Below are 15170 nucleotides of genomic sequence, written 5' to 3' on the forward strand. Positions count from 1 at the left end.
AAGAAGCACAAAATCTAAGAGGCAAAATCCAAAATGCACAATGATACACATTAAAACTGTTTTCTTTAGAAATTGTGGGTGAAAAAGTATCATTGCAAAACAATATCATGGCTGTTACAGCTCTTTTTTCTAACCAGCTAAGGGTGCCGTATGGTGACTGTGATATTTAATTTAGTCTTGCAGACAACCTCAGGGATAACCATGAATTTTCTCTGACAGATGCTGTAAATATTCTACATGGCTCAGAAAACACAACTGTTTTTATGGAAACAAGTATTTCACAGTATCACTTGCCATATTGATTGCATCTCCATAATACCCTCTCAATGAAATAGCCTTTAGGATTGTGTGAATGAAAGCTCATACTTGAAGAGGGAAACCTCTGCAAGCCTGCATCTGAAGTGACTCTGTACACTGATTTGTGGGGCAAATAAACAGTATTCTAGCCTCAATTTTCCTTTCGGTATCATGGGATACAGCTTAACAATATCAAGAGCAGATACTAACTTCATGACTTTGGTTATGAATTATTATTTTTGCTCTTCTCCAGGGTTGTAATGTTGATCTGGGGACTGCATTTTCTTGAGATAAATCCCTCAGAGCTGTATGCTGCCATGGATATATGTGGACAAGAAAGTAGATGTGAATCACAAAAAGGCATGTAACAATAGAGAATTTTCCCAGGCTAAAATCAGAAGTTATATTAAACAGCAATAAAAGGTACAGATAAGTAAATCAGTTTGAAGTGCAGATGAGTAAAATGTTGTCAGCTGAGAAGAGGAGGTAGAAGTCTGATACTTTTACAGAACAAGAAAAACCAAGGTGCAGTTAGCCCCTGATGCACATTTGGAAGTCCTGTGAGGAGCAGCTGAGGGAGCTGGGAAGGGGCTGAGCCTGGAGCAAAGGAGGCTCAGGGGGGCCCTTGTGGCTCTGCACAGCTCCTGACAGGAGGGGACAGCCGGGGGGTCGGGCTGTGCTCCAGGGAACAGGGACAGGAGGAGAGGGAGCGGCCTCAGATTGTGCCCGGAGAAGTTCAGGTTGGATCCCAGGAAGAATTTCTTTAGTGGAGGATGTTTCCTCATAGAAAAGGTTGTTAAGCATGGGAAGGGGCTGTCCAGGGATGTGGTGGAGTCACCATCCCTTGGAGGTCTTCAAGAACTAACTTGCAGTGCTCAGGTGCTCTAGTCTGGGTGAGGAAATGGGGATCAGTCACAGGTTGGACATGATGGGTTTTGGGGACCTTTTCCAGCCTCGGTGATTCTGTGATTTGTGTTGGTTGTTTTTCACCTCATTCACCCAGTGAAAGCAGCATACCCTTATTTTACCTACCTTGATACACGCTTTGTTCACTGTGTGTGATTGGTGGTGCCTTTCCTTTGAACAAAATCTGCAAGGGTTGAGTATTGAATGTCTTTATTTGTAGAAAAATTGCCTAAGGAACTGTCGAGGTTTCACTGTTAGGAGGTGCTGGGCAAAGGCTGATGCTGTCAGGTCTGGACTGGTATAGCGATCAGAAAGATCTGTCTGTCTCAGGTGTTCCTCTAGTACACAGGAAAAGCCTTTTGCTTTCATTCTCAGTTAGGAGACTCAAAGAGAGAAATTGGGGTATGCTCAGAACAGAATGTTTGGTTTACTGCTCTGCTCCAGGCTTTTTGAACCACTGCATTACTTTCTAATTCTTCAGTAGCTACTAAAACTACCTTGGTTTTGCTGCCCTGATATGTCCTTTTCATAGGTGTGAGCTAACCAAGAGCAGCCCTGCCAAGAAGGAGTTGGGGTGCTGGTAGATGAGAGGCTGGACCTGACCTGGCCATGGCACTCACAGCCCAGAACATCATATCCCAGTAAGGTGATTTTGTGTCTCTGCTTTCATGAGACCACACCTTGAATGCTGCAGCCAGCCCTGTGGTTCTCAGAACAAAAAGGCATCAACCTGTTGGACTGAGTCAAGAGAAAAGCTATCAGGATGATCAGAGAGATGGAGAACCTTGACTGTGAGGGTGGGCTGATACAAATGGGATGGTTCAGGTTGGAGGAAAAGAAGGGTTCAGGGTGACCTAGTTGAGGCCTTTCAGTACCTGAAGGGAGCCTGAAAGAAAGTTGGAGAGAGACTATTTATGGAGGAATGTAGTGAAAGAATGAGAGGGAATGGTTTTAAACTGAAACAGAGCAGGTTTAGATTAGATATTAGGAAAAAGCAATTTACTTTGAGGATGGTGAGAGCCTGGCACAGGTCACCAGAGAAGCTGTGGCTGCCCCATGCCTAGAAGGGTTGAAGGCCAGGCTGGATGAAGCTCTGAGAAATCTAGTATAGTAGAAGTTGTCCTTGGCCATGAGAGTGGAGGTGGAATGAAATGATCTTTAAAGTCCCTTCCAACCCACACATTCTCTCAGTCACCCAAACAAACAACCTACATTTGTTACTCCCCCTGCACCCATTTCTCACAGTCATGGTCCTGCTACATCCATAGCCAAATTTTGAATTTCTGATACAGTTACCTAGGTAACCAGATCCTCACAGACTTTCATTGAGACCTTTCCTTGGACATAACTGGCACTGCCAAACTTCACTCCCACAAAAGTCCCCAGTGCTTTTCTGTGGAAGTAAACCTTTCCTGGCTATGATTGTCCCTTAATCATTTGTGATAGCCAGCCCTCCCCATAATACTTTCTGGGAATTTTTTGCATCTTCTCACATTACAGTTGGTCACACTGAGCAATTTCTTAAATCAGGCTCAGTAGTTTTCTTATTAAGTTGGCTAAACTTCAAGCCTATGCCTAGTCACTGGTTATTTCTCTGTGGTCTTTTAACTGCCATGTTCCTCACGTGTGCTTTTGTGAGGTAGAAAATAAGCTTCAAGACTTAGACTTGGATTCTTGCTGTCCAATATACCAATAAAATATTAGTAAATTTATTTTACCTTTGTACCATTGGGTGATATTTTAGCTCTAGCCTAAATCATGAGGTTGTGGATACCTCCTGACCACTGTGATACCTCTTAACACTTTATTTAGGTGGGTCAAACTGTGCCTGTCTTGAATCTCTGTTAAGACTTTCCTTGTTGAATCATGTGTGTTCCTTTATCGCTAGCTAGGATGAACTCTGTTGTCTCAAAGTCAATCCACAGATTCTGAAAAAAATACACTCCTTACTGTAATACAGTCAACAGAAAAATTCTATTTTCTCCCTCTCTTCCTACAGCCAACATTACGAAGCCAGAAATTGAGATAGAAATGACCCTTCAATACTAAGTGGAAAATCCTGATGCATAGATCTGGGGCAGCTCTGAGGTTTCACAAACTGAAGTTTATCCATCTCTGATAAAATCTGAAAAAATGCAATTAAGGTGGAAGCAGATTTGCGCCTAATCTCAGAGTAAGGCAGGTTGAAATGACCCCTTGAACATTATTATAAGACTATTCTTCACGGAGAAGCAATACCATCAGTTGGCCATCAGTTTTATTATGAACTTAAGGTTTGAATTGATATTTTTTCATCATTCACCTTTATGCAGGATGCAAAGATCTTGTCACATGTTATGGCTCCCTGCTGGACCTGCATCTCTCCCAAGAGGTTGTGTTCTTTGTTGATGGAAGCAAGCTTCACACAGCACTCTACTGGAGGCAAACTTCTGACTAGAAATTGTTACCAAAACTACATGGAGCTCAGAAAATATATCCTAGGGACAGAAATTCTATTGTGATTCGTGTTTTTTTCCTGTTTAGAAGATCAGTATAGATTTTGGAAAGGAAATAGTTTTCACAAACCTTTAATGATCTATAACAGATAGTTATTTAGAAGTAAAGCTGGAAAGTTAGAATTTTAATGTCTGTTACATGAATTGAACCATTAATGCATTTATGACGTGAAGAATGCTGGTCCAAGTTGTTACTCTGCCTCAGTTTCAGGTAAATGTTCTACCTCTGAGATCACTGGGTACTTAGGCATCTTAAGCCTAATAATAATTAATAAGAATTAGAAGCAGTCATAGATATGACTCTTGGGGAGATTGTTTAGTCATGGACTTGGCAGTACTGGGATAATGGTTGGACCTGATGATCTTAAAGGCCTTTCCAAGGTAAATGGCTCTGTGATTCTGAAATGAATGTTCTGGTGAAGAAAATAAATTATTGCTGTGAGCTAAGAAAATAGTTAATTCAAAGCAAATGAAAAAAAAACCAAACAAACAAACCAAACCATGCCAAACAAGAAAACTGCCATAAACAAACAAACAAACAAACAAGACCCCAAACCAGTAAATCCCACAAAACCTATTAAAAAAACCCCCAACAAAACAACAAAATGGAAAACCAAAACACACAAAAAAGAAATGGCTCCACAACCCAAAACCCTCAAGCATCTTTCTTAGTTCAGAATGGAGAGTAAAATCACATTATGTTCAAGATTGTTACAACACTCTTTAGAAATCAGACCAGCAAAAACATCACTATGGCTTAGGAGTTTCTTGCTCAGAAATTTGAATATCTGATCTTTTGAAGGTAGAGGTGACATAAAGGGGCTGTTACAAATGTGTTATGTAACCTGTAAATTAACAGATGACACTTTTCCAGGGTCAAGAATTCTACTGACCCAAAATATAAAATATTCTGTGCTTGGTTATATTTAGGAGAATGTTTAAACCTCGGGGAAAAGAGCACAAGTAAATGGTGGGGATTTATCCACTGCACTCATGTGGGCAGAGTGCATGTATCTGATGATTTCTATTGTATTCTGGCCATAACTAGCTGTTTTCATGAGGGATGATGAGTCAATCTGCTCTCAATAGGAAGGAGATGTTAATGCTTTATACTTCTCAGGGTGATTTTAAACTTCAGTGAAAGCACATTTGCAAACCCTATGTAGATGAGTATCGCTAAGAATTGTTGTGCAAGTGATCAAGTCAGAGCTTGTGCTTGCCTGGCATTTCTTGCCTTCTCAAGGATAATTTGCAACTCAGAAATGTAAGAGAGTTATGATACCCAGAGCTAAGAAATATCTGCAAAAAGATTATACTGTCAGCCAACACCAATTATTATGATTAAAATCTGATGCAATAATAATGCCTGTCCTACAATCCCCTTGACAATAACTTTGTTATATATACATGGCACTGCAAAATAGCATTCACACAGACACTTAACTGAATTTGCCCTTTGCATAAATCTACAATATATAGTACCTATATAAAGCGGGCAATGTTTGATATGAATTCTCTCTGAAATATGGTTCATAAAACTGATACAAAACAAGACAAAGTCAATGCAACTAAAATATTTACAGTAAGTCATTTAGGTCTACAATATGAATTTTCTTTTTTTTTTTTCCCCTCATACTTTTGTGTTAAATGCCAAAACCGGCCTGTAATGGTGAATGAATGAGAGAATTATGATACGGTATACAGCAATCATGTCACTTTTATTCTGTGCAATAAATTTAAGTGAAATACAAATTATTTGAAGAGGTGTTTGCTATCTGAGCTGAAAACAGACATATTCTCTGGCAATCTTCATCTTATATTACCCCAATTGTGCTTCACACTTGTAATTTTTTTTCCTCACTTCTGATTAAAGACATCTAAAAATTTTATCTTTCACAACCACTTCTGGAACCACATTAATCAGCCTGTATTCCTAGTTCCTGGTATCTCCAGGGTACAGGAGTTGCTCTGAACCCAAGAAAACTTGGGGAAAAGTAACTCCCTCTAAAGCAGCCACACAGGTGTCAGACTGTGAATTGGGAAGTTTTGCCCATTACAACCAGTGCCCAGGACAGGTGCTGCTGGTCATTTTCTGAACAAACATAAAAAGAGTCATGTTCAGCCAGAGCACAAAATCAGCAGGTGAAGGCACTGGAGCACGAGTCTGATGAGGAGCAGCTGAGGGAGCTGGGAAGGGGCTGAGCCTGGAGCAAAGGAGGCTCAGGAGGGACCTTGTGGCTCTGCACAGCTCCTGACAGGAGGGGACAGCCGGGGGGTCGGGCTGTGCTCCAGGGAACAGGGACAGGAGGAGAGGGGATGGTCTCAAGCTGTGCCAGGGGAAATTCAGGTTGGACACCAGGAAGAATTTCTTTACTGGAGGGTGGTCAAGCACTGAAACAGGCTGCCCAGGGAGGTGGTGGAATCACCATCCTGGAAGAGTTTAAGAGAGGACTGAATGTGGCACTTAATTGTTATGATTTAGTAGACAAGGTGGTGATGATCAGTCAAAGGTTGGACTTGATGATCTTGGAAGTCTTTCCCAACTTAGTTGGTTCTTTTATTCTCCTTTAACAATGTGTGTGTGCATCTTTGGGCCATCATTTCTGTCTGTGTAGTAGCAATATCTCTGACCAGTGCAGCAAACTCATATATGTTACATGTCACTGTACTATGACTGTGGAGTGCTCACCTATGCGGTTTGTTAGTTTTGGCCATTGGTTTTGTTTGCAAATTAAAGTTTGGGTTTGTTTCCTGCATACAGCTGTTTTCATGCACCTCCAAGACAGCTTTCTGCAGTGAGCTGGAGGTGATTTGTGCTCAGAGACTGCTGAGCATCTCTGAAGAATGGCAGAGAAGGGAAGGGATCTCTCGTCAGCATTGTGCTATGTCAGAGAGTGGGAGCAGGAACACCCTACATTTTTGCTTCAAAATCTGAATTGCACCAGAATCCATCTATGGAGCTAGTCAAAACAAGTAGTGATGAGATTCTGTCAGGTGAAAAGGAAAAAAAAATCTTTTTGGAATAACAATTCATTCTACCATGAAGACATTTTCAAAAGTGAAATTTTTTTAAAGTATTGTTGAAACAATTTTTTTTGTTAAAAATGAGAATTGTCTGAAGCAGTATCAGTGTTTGACTACAGCTTTGTTGCTTTGATTCATTTTTTAAAGTTTTATACCATTTTCAATATTGCATTTGCATACCACAGTAAGTAGGAAATAAACCTTGATATATTGTCACTAAAAAAAACATTGGTTCAGAGACTCTGAATAAAATTACTATGTATTTGTCTTATCAATGATGCAGAGGCAAAAATATTGGATGGTTTTTCAGTTTCAAATTATAACAGTTTTGAATGATGTTTTTCTGTAAAATTGAAGTTATATTTTCTGAATAGCTGTTGCTAGGAATTTGATTCTACAACTTTAAAACACTTAAAGTGAGACAGATTAACTGCAACCTGCAGGAATTAACAAGCCTGAAGGAACCTTTTAGCTTCCAGGGCTTTCTAAAGAGCACTTGTTTCATGTAAATGCATTCTACTATGTTGTCAAAGGGAACAAAGCAGCATCCAAATCAAAGCCTTTTTTATCTGTTGTAGTGAAAACTGCAATAGAGAATTTGTGGGAAAGTTCAATTTTTTCAAGGTGTACAGCCCTATCCTTCATGACCACTTTTTCAAAGGGGGTTTCCTAGGGGTGCATGGAGATGTCTTGCAGGGTCCAGAGATGGACCAGAGATGGACCTCTGCTATTTAGTTGTGTCTTTGAACTCAAGCTTTGCTACTGTGGTTAAGAAACTTAATTGTGCCTCTGCTCCTTAAACACAAAGGGGATTGAGACATGATGTATTCCTCAAAGTTTTCAGGGATGCCTGAGCACAAGCTCTTCTCTCTTTGAAGTCCAATGGTTTAACAAAGAGATTTACAGTGTTCTTGTGTTCAGCCCAGTGATGAAATAGGACTCTGAGCCTCAGGGATTGCAAGATAAGAGTTAACATGAAATTGTTACACAACTTTCCTCAGTATAATAGAGCCATAGTACACGTCCATTTCCAGTAATATATCATAAAGGAGATGATTGGAAGCCAGCAGAGCTGTACCAGATGGGTATCCAAAAAAATAACTGCAAACTTTCCAGCTGATGCTTTTGGATTTTCAAGAGTGTTCTACGTTTTAGAGTCCAAAATGAAAGACTGTGGTTCATTTTCTCAGAATTGCACTTTAACAATGTAGTGTGTGTTATCTCCAGGTGCCAGGAAGAAACACTGTGTGCATGGGGTTAAGCTGTTAGTCCTGATAAAACTGGATTCCCAGATTGCTGCATCAATGTGTTTGAGTTTGACACAATATTCCAAACTTTATACAAGGTGGAAAATATAAGGAGTCTTGATTGCCATGATCAAGGGTTTGATAATGTGAGCTGAATAGAAGAAAGGAAATGTCTTGCAGAACAAGCTAAGAAAAGTAAACAATGTTAATGCCTGGGCTTTCTACCTGAAAATTTTAAACTTTATTAAACCTTATTTATTAAAAGGCAACATCAGTGAATTTTACCACAAATAAATGGGCACTCCTCTCCCTTACTACTGTCACAACAAATCCTCAGAAACAATATTCCATTAACCTGAAAGTTTTTGTATATTAGAGGCAAATAGTGTAGGAAATCTCCTATTTTTATGAACTTCAAAAAATTATCATGTTACAGTTACTCACTTTCTTAACTCATTATCAATTAAGCACAAAGACTGTATTAAAACGAACTTTCACACTTCTCTACTTCCTCTGCTAATTTTCTTCCTGAATTTTTTGGAGTGTCTATGTTCCAAGTGTTCCCTGTAGTCACAGAGGACTAAGTCAATGCCTTTGTGCAAATGAAGTTCTCTTTACAAACTCATTCATTCTTTTCCCCCTGTTCAGAGAAGGAATTTGGCTATAACCCAGTCTCCAGCATAGCCCAGAGAGAGTAGTCAGGGTACTTGTTTACCTAATGAATCAGAAAAGATAAAATCTGGTGACTTTAGCATCATGGATTAAACTTCTTTCTCATTTGCTCTATAGATAATATCCACTGGGTGCCCTTCAGTATGGAAAATAACACTTTATTGTCTTAATTAAATAAAAAACCAACATTTCCCTGACTTTAAAAAGCAGCTATTGATAATATCTAAAAACAATATTACATTAAATTTCCAGAATTATATATTGAAAAGGAAATTAAGGCCAGCATTAAAAAAGACAAAAGGCAATAAACCTATGACATTCTAAGTTATCATTGTTTCTAAGTGCAAATTTTTTCTACCATATAAATAAATAATGTAGAAAACAAGGTCTGTTTGAAGTGGTATTCTGAATGAAGAGAAGGTTGAAAGAAAAAATGTTTTCTTGATATTATTGTCATTATGATCAAGTGAATCTCTGTAAAGGTGCCCAAACTAAAAAACTGTTAATTTGGGGAAAATATAGGAGTCAGAGGATTATTTTTAAAATATCTAATAAGTACAATATAGGATGATTATGGAATATAGGAACATTATACAATATTATGGAGTGATAATTTGCATCCTAAAATTAATATAGTATTGATATTAAAAGACCGAAAAATTTCATTTGAACATTTATATTCATATGGAAATATATTTTTACCTAAGACATTGTGTAATAAAGGGAAGGGCCTTATTTAGAAGTTTTTTATTTCCTTTAAATGAGTGTGTTCAGTGGATCACCTTTAAGGATTATCAAGATTCTGTTTTTTTATAGAAGAGTGATGAGAGATTTTCCAAGGACATGCTTAACCAGCTTCCTCTTAGAAAGAAGGGGACATTACAGTCATTAATGAAGTAGAAACTTGGTTTTCCTAGAGGTTTTCCTTTCACGTGATTGTGGAACAAACAGGTATCTGATACTAGAAGACAAAAATATTGAGGATAATCTGATAAAGTTTTTATGGAAATGCTGTTAAGTAATCTTTTAATCAGAGAAGTGTGTAGCTAACTTTTTTTATGTCTTCCTGTGGACTAGCTAAGATGTCACTTTTTCAGGTCAGTTGTGTCCAACTTTCATGGCATTGTTGGGTGAACTGGGATATGCAATGTTACAAAGCTCCTTTTTTTTCCACTCTGATTTTGCTGGAAAGGAAAAAAGGGTACTGCAGTAGCACCAGTTTAGAGATGTGAAGTTGCCTTTTGTTAACTAAGGAGCACATTGGCTCAGAACACTGTGCACTCTCCTGAAGATGAGTAAATGCTTTTTTTGTGAGTACATCTGGGGTGACAAAGGAAAAGATGTAGTTCAAGTGTTCCTCTCATATAATTGTCATTTTTTTCCACTGGACAGGGCCTGTCTCTACCTCTACCTCTACCCTTGTGTTGATTCCCTTCAAGCTGCACAAGTTGGATGAAATAGCAGTAAAAACAGAGCTTGAAGGTTCTCAAGTTTATAAGGAGGGGCATTCAGAAACTAGGTATCCAAAAAGTTGTCTCTTTCCCCCAGGTGTCTGACAGGCAGTCAGGATCGCAACAGAAAAAAAGTAAAGGTGATAACCTATATTTACCTATAGGTAAATAGGTGTAAAGGTGTAAAGATGATAACCTTTATTTACCTATAACCTAAAATTATATTAGAGATCCCTGCTTTGAGCAGTCCTTGAGCTTCCCACTTGTGCTTCATATTTAGTTGTGATAAAATTAAAGGCAACAGGCAGAAGAACCTGGATGCCTTTGATGGGAAGTGATATTTAATGACCACATCCTTTGTTCCAGAGGAGATCAACGGAGACGTAATTAAAGTATATTTTGGCTAGAGAAATTATTCTCAAAAATCAAACTGAAACGTTATTATTATCTTGAATGTAATATTATTTTTAATATAAGAATTAATTTTACCTATAGATATTTAGCAATATGTAAAACACTGGCACTAAAAAGACATCAATAATAAAATTAGGAAATCTGAATTAGCTGAACTTATATAGGTTAGGTTCACTGAAAACCATATGTTCAAAATGGCTTAATTATAGCAGCAATTTGATGTGCAAGAAACTAACTTCATAAGATGATAGCCAAGGATTTCTGTAAGAGATTCAGGTTTCTAAGTCTTGTCTTTACTTTATTCTACTTTACTTTACTTATGGGTGTACCTTACCACCACCATCCTGCAAGGAAAAAAAAAAGAAAATAATTCCTTTTTTATTTGTAGTTACCAGATTGCAACTAAAGACACAAGTGCAACCTGAAGAAAATCTCAGTGGTCTCTAGACAGAAATTGAATTGGTGTTAGGATGATCTTTAGAAGGAAGTCTGAGAGGCTGTGTAATCTGATTGTCAGACTTTACTGCAAGATCAGACGTTCATATGTATATGCTCAGGCAGCTGTTCTTGTACTGGTCTGATGTATTCATCTATGCCATTACTAAGAATTAATTGTAAAAATGGAAAAAAAAGACCCAACCTAATCTGACAATGGGAAAAAGGAAAACACAGGACTGGGAAAGTCTACATTGTTCAAAAATTCATTTTAAGGTGTGAGAGAAAATATTTCCTTAACTTTATGCATTGGTCACAATTTTTTAGTGGCTTTTATAATGTACCATTAGTCTGTGCTCCAGGGCTAAAAAGCCCCACCAATAACAAAAAGTCCATTTTGAAACCATAATTGTGCATTTTAAGGGCAGAGGTGACTATCAAAATTGTATGGAGAAATATTTTCTCTCCTCATTAACTACATTGAGAGCAACATTTTTGGTTTTAACTCTCATGGAGCTGCAATGTTCCTCTGCATAACAGCCAAGCAAATCATTGGAATGGCAAAGAGCAGCTATGTTAAATTCAAATGGAAATATAAACCGTAAAATGACTTAAACTGTGCCTGGCATCAAATGAGCACATTACAGATTATGCGTTTGGCCCGATGCCATCCTCTCCACTTGGATAGATGAACAAACACAGGAGGACTTTCAATGGACTTTCTGAATGGTTTTAATGTCTGTAAATAAATAACTATGAAGGTTACAATCCTACACAATTGATTGGGAAAAACATTACACAAATGTGTTCCTTGTGGCTGGATACACACTGCTGCCATAGCTGTTAACGATTCCACTGCAACTTTCTGAGTAAACAGCCCCAAACCCAGTGTTGCGGCTGAGGTTATGTCTTTGCTGCTTGTCTCACCTAGGCTGAACCAACAAAGACCTCAGAGAGTCTTAGGAGATTCCCAGTGCAGTCTCACATATTGGCTAAGCAAGGTAGCATTGTTTTCCTGCTTTAGTGCAGTGCCATTCAAGTGTTTGATGTTTTCGCTAATTGTGTGTTGAACTGCACAGAATAAACATATCTTTGGAGAAAGCAGTGATTCAGAGCTTCCAGCAGTTTTCTAGTCAAATCTCTGTTTTTTTCTATAGAATCAATCAATAGTCCAAGTTCAATCAGTAAATTACTCTCAAATGACCTCTAAACAGAGAGGTGTCCCTTTGGTCCATCATTCCCCTTAAGAGTAGTCCATTTATTTTCCCCCATTTTTATTTTGAATAATGAGAGAATGTTGAGTACATACTTTTTAATTCTCTTAGGACTTGCACTGTGGCCTTGCCTATCTCATTGCAATAATCCTTATTTTTTCCACAAATAAAATTTGGTGTTCAAAAAGTTTGTATGGCATGCTTTTCTTCCGTACAAGGAATTAGGTCATAGTTTTCCTTTTTCCTCTTCATCACACATCAGCTGTAGTAGAGGAGCTGGTGCAGAGAAAACTTTGGCAGTTCCATCCTTTGTACAAAAAATCAGCATTCACTCTTGTACACTTAAATGACTTTCAAGTTTCTGAGTGATCAGGAGTTTATGTTAAAACCTAAATTTTCTCATAGTGAAGTATCTGACATCCTCAATGTCTTGAAATGGTCTAGAAATAATAAAAAGCATGAGAAATAGTGAATGTCTTGACAAGTTTCTTGTTTAGAAGTCAAAGGAAAGAGATGCACAACTGAATGACTGAAAATCACTGCTCACAGCCTACAGGCTTTAATAGATAAACAAAAAAACAGCACCAAATTTAGCAGTTTATTTACTATATTATCTATAAGTGTGTTGGGGAAAAATGGACAATACTAAATAAGAAAGGAATACAAGTTACTTGCTGATTCTTTCCTTCATCTTAGTTCCTGCAATAAATTTTTCCAGAGGAAGAAATAAAAATCATGCTGTTCCAGGTAAGCATCGCAGCTGGAGAGCCAACAAAAGCTACACTTACTCAGTTGTTTGTAACTTCATAAAACTTTCAGGCTTCAGACTACAATTTTATAGCCTCAGCTTAACCCTTATGGATTTTATATCAAAAGCTAAATATAGTGAAAACACTCTTCTCCCACTTTCACTATTTTGACATTGCGAGGACCCCCAGGACACAGTGAACACATTCATCACTAGAAGGAGAGCTATGTTGATGGATGGCAGAGGTGATCTGCATCTTACCTATCCCCTCAAAACAGGAATCCATTGTGCATGCCCATATCACACACCAGACACACAGCCACAAACATCTGCATACAATAGGACGTGTATGTCTTTGATTCCTTCTCTGACTCTTAGTGATCATTTTCTCTCTGAAAGACATTTATCGCCATTTTTAAAATTAAAACTATATTTGCAGCTGAAAACATGTAATTAGTACAAACCAACATCCTATAATTTTTTTTTTTGGTTCAGAAAAACTCAGATTTTTCTTCTTCTTGTACTTCTTCATGGTTTCTCAGAATTTTTTCATAGTGTATATGCACCTATTTATCATCATTAAAATGAAGCAGCCAGGCTAGGGGAACTGGAACTAGATGATCTTTAACATCTCTTCCAACTCAAACCGTCCTTTTATTCTAGACTCTGTGGTTTTAAAATTGTCTATACAGTCATTAACATTTCCAAGAAGCATAATGACTCTTTCCTGCATACCAGAAACAAAATGATTTCACAAAAGCACTTTACCCCCCCAATTACATGAGGAGTTATAAGGTGTGTACTATATTGAACTATAAATTCTTTTCTCTAGGAGCCATAACAACCTGCAATCTGCTGGCACACCTTGTAGACTGTTAAGATATTTATTATTATATTCAACAACAGTGGTAAGAAATAAGTCATACATTTCATTATTCTGCAATTATTAGTGATCATTTGAATACCAGAAGGTTTAGCAGGCTGAACAAGTACAGGAGATATAGTCCAAGCCAAGAAATGATGAGTGCAGAATGCAAGGCCTATTAATGTTGTCCAGTCAAATTAACTAAATGGAATGACACTGAGCTTTCCTTGAACTTAAGACTTAATGCCTTTATCTCTCTCTTTCCAAGGGCCTGATCCCACAAGGAAGTCTTTATTGCAACATTCCCACAATGATGGGAAGCATAATCTACACCTATTCACTTAAATACCAGTAGAACTTGAACAGATTTTTTATTTGTTAAGCTGAGCTCCTGCTTTGCCTCTGTAGAAATTAGCACAGCAGGCTCTGAGTCACCAGAATGCCATGATCTACAGTCAGAAATGGGGCTGTGATTCCTCTCTAATGACAGAGCTTAAGAATGTGGAATACCTAGTGACAGCTGCTATGTGAAAATAATCAGCCTTAAATCAGTGGGAATGATCTCACAGCAGGCTTCTATTGTCTGATAGCAAATGTTTAGAATAACAATTTTATTGGTGCAGAAAGGAAAAAGAATTAAGCAATAAATAGTTTGTCAGAAACCCCACAGCAACTTTTATTAGGGTTACGCGGTTACTAACATAGTCTACGGACAGAGAATAATATTTGGGATTTTTTCATCCAAGACTGGAACAAGTTGCTGTTCCTGTTGATTTCATTGTACTTTCTTTCTTTCTTTGTAAATGCTTAATAATAGGAAATGAATTATTTATGAGAGCACAGACTTGAAATGCTGACCTGCATCTTCCATTTAGCATTAAAAACCAGTGATGTTACCGCCTACAACCAACAAGCTTTTGTGGTTTCACTGAAAGTCACAGAGTTCTGTTTCTGAGCATTGTTCATGCCTCTGTATCATCAAACCTTAGCCACTGCAGTGGGTTCAACAGAAGCCATAACAATAATAATAATAATAATAATAATAATAATAATAATAATAATAATAATAATAATAATAATAATAATAATAATAACAGTAATAAACAGCAGCTCAACAAAACAACTGCTGACACAGAACTGGACATTTTCAACACGAGATTGCAATAGGATTAGAGTACAGTCATCCTGAACTAAAATTGTTGTTACTGTAATAATAATACATTTTAAGTGCCTGAAAAGAACACAGAGCAGAAGTTAGATCCAATGATACAGCTCTCTGAGCTTGTGATATGTGCTTAGAAGAATAACTTTTTAATAAATAGGGAGGATTAATTCAAACCTTATCTGAAAATGAGAAGGAAATTAGTACCTTACATGTGTTACACTTTTATTGTTCATTTGC

Source organism: Fringilla coelebs (genome assembly GCF_963513975.1).
Source record: "Fringilla coelebs genome assembly, chromosome: Z".
Classification (NCBI taxonomy): domain Eukaryota; kingdom Metazoa; phylum Chordata; class Aves; order Passeriformes; family Fringillidae; genus Fringilla; species Fringilla coelebs.